Source organism: Babylonia areolata, chromosome 23 (assembly GCF_041734735.1).
Source record: "Babylonia areolata isolate BAREFJ2019XMU chromosome 23, ASM4173473v1, whole genome shotgun sequence".
In the NCBI taxonomy this organism is placed as follows: Eukaryota; Metazoa; Mollusca; class Gastropoda; order Neogastropoda; family Buccinidae; genus Babylonia; species Babylonia areolata.
Genome location: NC_134898.1, coordinates 30,970,316 through 30,977,815, shown reverse-complemented (window position 1 = coordinate 30,977,815; position 7,500 = coordinate 30,970,316).

Here is a 7,500-nt window from a genome sequence, read left to right as displayed (position 1 = left end):
AAAAAAGCAATGGCAAAACACTCACACAGACACAGACACACACAGACACACACAAACACACACAGACACATAGACACAGACACACAGACACTCACTCACACACACACACACACACACACACACACACACACACACACACACACACTCACAATTACGCATGAAAATAAAGCGCAAGTACACAACCTAACTAAGTACGACGCAACGACACGTATTATCATTGAAAAGATCAAATCATTATAAAATGAAATCATTATTAGAGAGGGGGAAAAAAGAGAAGAAGAAGATGATGATGATGATGATGATGATGATGTGTGTATGTGTAGCGTGCGTAAGTGGGTGAGAGAGAGAGAGAGAGAGAGAGAGAGAGAGAGAGAGAGAGAGAGAAAGAGAGAGAGAGAGAGGTGAGGGAAGGAAGGGGAAAAAAAAGCACAAAAAAACAACAACAAAACGACAGGTACAGACTGGAGATGGACAGTGAATGGAGGACAGAAGAATGTGATGGTCAACAGAGGGACACAGAAAAAATAGCGATGGTCACTGGGGTGTGTGTGTGTGTGGTGGGGTTGTGTGTGGGTGGGGGGTGGGACGGAGTTGAGGGGGTCGCTGGCCACTGTCCACTTCACTTCAATGAAAAGAGACAGACCTCGCGTGTAGGGTGGAAAGGAGTGTGTGTGTGTGTGTGTGTGTGTGTGTGTGTGTGTGTGTGTGTGTGGTCGTGTGTGTGTGTGTGTTTGGTCGTGTGTGTGTGTGTGTGTGTGTGTGTGTGTGTGTGGTCGTGTGTGTGTGTGTGTGTGTGGTCGTGTGTGTGTGTGTGTGTGTGTGTGTGTGTGTGGTTGTGTGTGTGTGTTGTTGTTGTTGTGTGTGTGTGTGTGTGTGTGTGTGTGTGTGTGTGTGTGTTGTCGTGTGTGTGTGTGTGTGTGTGTGTGTGTGTGTGTATGTGTGTGTATGTGTGTGTGTGTGTTGTCGGGTGTGTGTGTGTGTGTGTGTGTGTGTGTGGTCGTGTGTGTGTGTGTGTGTTTGTGTGTGTGTGTGTGTATGTGTGTGTGTGTGTTGTCGTGTGTGTGTGTGTGTGTGTGTGTGTGTGTGTGTGTGTGGTCGTGTGTGTGTGTGTGTGTGTGTGTTTGTGTGTGTGTGTGTGTGTGTTTGCGTGTGTGTGTGTGTGTGTGTGTGTGTGTGGTCGTGTGTGTGTGTGTGTGTGTGTGTGTGTGTGTGTGTGTGTGTGTGTGTGTGTGTGTGTGAGTTCCGCTCGCGCTCAACTATGTGTGCGTATGTGACTATGTATGTGTGCGTGTATGATTATGCATGTGTGTGTGTGTGTGTGTGTGTGTCTGTCTGTCTGTGTGTCAGTGTTCATTGCGTGTATGTGTAGCGTGCGTGAGTGGGTGGATGTATAGGTGGGTGGGGGGTGGGGGGGCAGTCCGTGGAAGGAAGACACTGTCTCATCTTTCCTGTCTGTCGCTTTTCCTCTGCTTCCACCTCATCCAACCCAACCACATCCCCTCCACCCACCCATCCACCCATCCACCCACCATGCCACCCCCACACCCCAACCCCAATCCTCATCCCCACTCCCACCCCCTACCCCCAACAACCCACAACGTATTGTGTGTGTGTGTGTGTGTGTGTGTGTGTGTGTGTGTGTGTGTGTGTGTGTGTGTGTGTGTGGCCACAGATTGGGAACCACAGATAGGACATGTCCCAAATGACAGCTCTCTACCCACCCCCCCTAACCCCCTTTATCCCTTCACACGCCCTCACCCTCCCCAAACCCATCTCCTTGATATGGTCAAGCTCTTTCTCTTTCAGCCTCGCTCGTCCACCCGAAAAGCCTTACAGCCTTCCTTGGTCATGGTCATCCCCCGTTTGGCCGGCCACCCGCCTAGACCACCTTGCACCACCACACCACCTTCCCTATCCTCCACAGTGCCGGACTGACCAGCACAGTGTGACCGTTTTCAGTTTTCAATCACAATCCCTGCTGGTCAGTAGTTCTGGTCTGGTCAGTCCCTCCCACCTACACGCCCCCATCCACCCACACCCAGCAGTTAACTGACACCATAAGCGGGTCAGCCTTGCTGAAGTCGTTGACCTGCTTCTTCTTCTTCTTCTTCTTCTTCTTCTTCACATCTCAGTGATGGAAGCCTTTTACTACAGGGGGAGGGGGGAGGGGGACGGGGAGGGTGAGTGTCATTGTGATGATGGGAATGAGAACATTCCATCACTCTTAACTCACACATTTCTTCAAGATGGAAGCGAGAACACCAAGTTGTTGATTATTTAAACGAGCCCCCACCCCCCACCCCACCCTCTCCCCACTCTCACTCTCTCTCTCTCTCTCTCTCTCTCTCTCTCTCTCTGGCATGCGTTCAGCTTAGAACCACCTACTGCTAAAAGGTCGTTAATTTGTTGAGTGGTCACAGACACCAGGGTGACATGTGTTGTGTGGTTCTCAGTACCACAAAGATCTCATCATCCATCAGTCGGTAACAAAAACCAGAGCAAGGTAATGCCGATACCTTCATCGTCACTTCCAACTAATCGTCAACACCACGCTGTGATATTATCAAGAATTGACGCCGCCTTTGATTCTGCGGGGATTTGCAACAGGGACACGCTCGCGTACAGCCTGCAGTGTCTGTACATCAATAGTCATTATTTCTTCAAGGTGTCATGTGTGGGTGTATATGTGAATGTGTGTCTTCATGATTTACATCTATTTGCTTATTTATTATTATTATTATTATTATTATTGTTATTATTATTATTATTGCTACTACTACTACTACTACTACTACCTTTTTTCTTTTCTTTTTTTTAATAATTATTATTTATTTATTTATTTATTTGTGTAAGCTTATCAATTATTTATTCACTTTTTTTACATTATAATTATTATTTATTTATTTGTGTAAGCTTATCTATTATTTATTCACCTTTTTTCCCCCCTCAAGGCCTGACTAAGCGCGTTGGGTTACGCTGTTGGTCAGGCATCTGCTTGGCAGATGTGGTGTAGCGTATATGGATTTGTCCGAACGCAGTGACGCCTCCTTGAGCTACTGAAACTGAAACTGAAACTCAAGGTGTCATCAGGTTGACGATTGATCTATCCGCCACAAGTGTTTTTATTGTCTTTCAACAGGCCTTTGGATTTTCTTTGCAGGGTTGTTCCTGCGACTTTGATTCATGTATTCATGCTGTCTTTGTTTTGTTAGTTTTTATGTTGTTAAACGATTATTCTGATGTGTCCCATGCCAACTGAATAGGACTGTAATGTCAATGGCATTAAAACATTTTTCAGTTCAGTTCAGTTTCAGTTTAGTTCAGATTGATCTATCAGACTTTGCACAGCCATTTAACACCCACCACAAACACTGATGGAAAAATGACCTGAGGAAAGTTTCCGCATCAAGATATATGTCTAATGATAACATGCTGTTATTGTTCATGCGAATTTCATCATTTTAATCATTATAATAACCATCCTCGTCGTCGTTGTTGTCATCATCGTCGTCATAAACATCATTATCATCATCATCATCATCATCGCCATCAGCATTTTTAATAAAGCAACCAACTTCTGTTGCAGTTCTCTTAATTCCTTTTAGTATATTATCTCCCTCCTTAGTCAGACAATTAACTATCTTGTTAACGTTCGTTACAAAAACAAAAAAAAAACTAATTTGTGTTGCACATTTCTTCTGTCTTTGCTGCTGTGTGCACATGTCAAATGATCGGTATAAGGAGAAGCCCGGCGCTTCCTTTTTTTGAGGAAGTGTCTGGGTTTGTTCCAATGTACCTTTTGTTTATCTGTGTGCTAGCTGAATTGGAAGCGAAAGCAACACCGACTTAAAAGTTGTGTTCCTTGTGAATGGAGAGAGTTACCACTCTTTACTATTTGTTCGTTACAAAATGTCAAATCTCCACGGTGTGAATTATGCACATTTCATTTTAATCTTTTTTTTTTGTATGTCCTTGAAGGGATACTTGGCCTTGCAGAGACACAGTAATACATCAGGCTGTTAAAGGGTGTGAACATTTCATCGCTTTGTGCAGTGTCATGAAAACAACTACAGCAACAACAACAGTAAAGAAATGATGACGATGATGATGATGATGATGATGATAACCATAATCATTGTTTTCTTGTTATTAGTTAGTTAGCTGGTTGGTTAGTTACTTAGGTTTTTCTTTTAATGACATATCTTATCATTTATTTACCTTTTTATTTGTCTGTCTACGTGTGTTGGATCTCTCTCTCTCTCTCTCTCTCTCTACTTTGCAGTAACGCAGGAAAAACCCAGAATTTAAGAGAAAAAAATGTAAATAAGGGAAACAAGTAAGAAAGAAAGAAAGAAAGAAAATATATTTGGAAGAAAGGGAAAGAAATATAGGAAGAAAGGAAAGAAAGGAAAACAATGTATAATTATATTTGTATTTCTTTTTGTTTGTTTTTTTTGGGGGTTTTTTGTTTTTTTTGGTGTTTTGTTTTGTTTTTTTGTCACAACAGATTTCTCTGTGTGAAATTCGGGCTGCTCTCCCCAGGGAGAGCGCGTCGCTACACTACAGCGCCACCCTTTTTTGTATTTTTTCCTGCGTACAGGTTTTTTTTTTATTATTTTTTTTCCTATCGAAATGGATTTTTCTACAGAATTTTGCCAGGAACAACCTTTTTGTAGCCGTGGGTTCTTTTACGTGCGCTAAGTGCATGCTAGCACACGGGACCTCGGTTTATCGTTTCATCCGAATGACTAGCGTCCAGAACACCACTCATGGCCTCGTGGAGGGGGAGAAAATATCGGCGGCTGAGCCGTGGTTCGAACCAGTGCGCTCAGATTCTCTCGCTTCCTAGGCGGACGCGTTACCTCTAGACCATCACTCCAAGAAAGAAAGAAAGAAAGTAAACTGAACAATGTAGCAATCTGTTCGCTAATGGACACTGAATGAAAGAGAACAGTATGATCGAATCACCTGGCCACGTTCTGTTCTGGTGCATAGACGGTCACGCACGCACGCACGCACGCATGCACGCACGCAACCTCAGGTGGCCGGCGGCTATATTAGAAGTATGCGCTTTTGTGGACTTGAAGCAGCCAGTGAGATAGATAGGTACCGAACCGAACAGGATAGATGCAAACAGTACTGCAGCAGGTCAACGATTAGTGCTTGGGACAGAACAGATCTGTTGCTGTCCGCCTTTCGTTTGGTCTTTTGCACGGATGAGGGACTTTCTTTGGGTCCAGATGGACCGCTATTTGGTTGGTCGGTTTGTGCCTGAGGGGCAGACAGAGTTGACTGGACTGGACTGTTCGTGTGATGGATTATCTCAGTCATGCTGGTTTTGCTTTGGAATGGAAAGCGTCTGTTCACATTTGTCGGAACTGACGGCGGCCGGTCGCGGCGGACTGGCCGGGTGGAGGGGTGAGGGGTGGGGGTGGGGGGAAGGGGAGGGGGTCTGGAGTGTGGAGGATGGGGGTTGAGGAATAGCAGCAGGTGAGACTTGTGTGGGAAGATGAAGGTGGGTAGTGTGTTATTCTTGCAGAAAAAATCCACACGTATGCACAGCGGCGCGCGCGCACACACACACACACACACACACACACACACACACACACACCGTGACACGGCAAACACACACACGCAAACACACAAACACACACACGCGCGCGCGAGCGCAATTGACATACACACGTCTACTAATTTCAATTAAACTTACAACAACAAAAAAAGTTAAAGAATGAAAACTCACGTCTTTGCTGTACTTGCATGTTCCTTTTCATATCATCATATGCATACTGGTTCATAGATCTTTTATATATCTGTATATTATCTATGAACTTATTTAATTTTTTTTTTCGTCTTCAAGCCCTTCGAGCCCTATTTGATAATCCAGTGAACATCAGTCGAGTGAAATATTTTTTGTGTGTGCTTCTTTCATTAATCTGAAGGTAAGTCATAACTAGCATTAAAAACAGATACACAAATGGACTGAAGTCATCTAAAACTAAGAAAAAAAATGGGGGGGGGGGGGGGGATGAAGAGAGAGAAGGAGAGGGAGGGAGGAAAGGAGATATAAATTTCTAACTTTTAGAAATTGTTTGTGCCAAGATGTTTTCTGTGGAACTGATTTTTTTTTTTTTTTTTTTTTTTTTTTTTTACGCTGACTACGAATTTAAGTTCAAATAAAATCAAATCAAATCAAAAACACTTTATTAATCCACATGGAAATTAAGTTGTGCAATCACAGGCTCATTGTAAACACTGGCATAAAATCATGCGCAACATAAGAAGAGATTAAAACTAGTCAAATAAGAATTCCCAATAGCTGACGATATACTAACCCCCCCACCCCCCACCACCCCCCCACCCCCACTCACATACTCATGTTAAGACAATAGGGTATTGCACAACAATATTAACAAATGAAAAACATCCAACAAAAAAAGGGTATAAGATTACTAAAAATGACATGCGCGCACGCACGCACACACACCCACCCACACACCCACCCACACACACACCCACACACACACACACACACACACACACACGTTAAGACCATAAGGTATTGTACAACAATACATAAATAAAAACATCAAGGGAATAAATCGTATATATAAGTAAAATGCACACACACACACACACACACACACACACACACACACACACACACACACACACACTCACACACACACAAACAACGTATGCATGCACATAACATATGTCACGCCAATAAGATTAGAACATTAACATTAAGATACATGAAATCCAAGTAAAATAAGAAAGTATTTTAAAATCACTTCCGATCACACACACACACAAATGCTTGCTTGCCCGTGCTCACCCGCTCAGTCCCACATGCACGCATAATGTCTGCTCCCATACACTCGTCTGCTGGTGAAGTTCAGGTGTTGCTGTGGCGAGGGGGCTTGGGGGGTGGGAGGGTTCACTTAGTGTATTGGATGTTTTGATTGTGTGCGCGAATGGCTGTAGGAATAAATGAATTAATGTATCGAGATGTTCTTGCGCGTGGAGCTCTAAACCTACCACTTATGTCTGACCTTCTGCTATTAATGTCATCATGTAGTGGGTGTCTTACGTCGGTCAAAATTGTTATTAGTCTGTCAGTCAGTTTTCTATTGTGCATGTCGCTAAAGGTGTCTTGTCTTATACCCACCACCCCACCCGCTTTCCTAATGACTTTTTCCAACCTGTCTTTGTCATGTTTGGTCAGGTTTCCCCCCCAGCACACGGCTCCGTATGTTAAAACACTACAGACAACAGATGTGTAAAACATTTGGAGCATCTGCTTGCATACATTAAAAGATTTCATTTTTCTAAGACAGTACATGCGACTGTTGCTCTTTTTAATGAGTGCAGTTGAGTTTTCATTCCAAGACAGCTTATTGTCGATTATCACACCGAGATATTTGTATGAGTCTACTTGTTCGACCACTTCATTTTTTGTGATGATTTTACTTAAAGTTGATTTCTTTTTTCTGA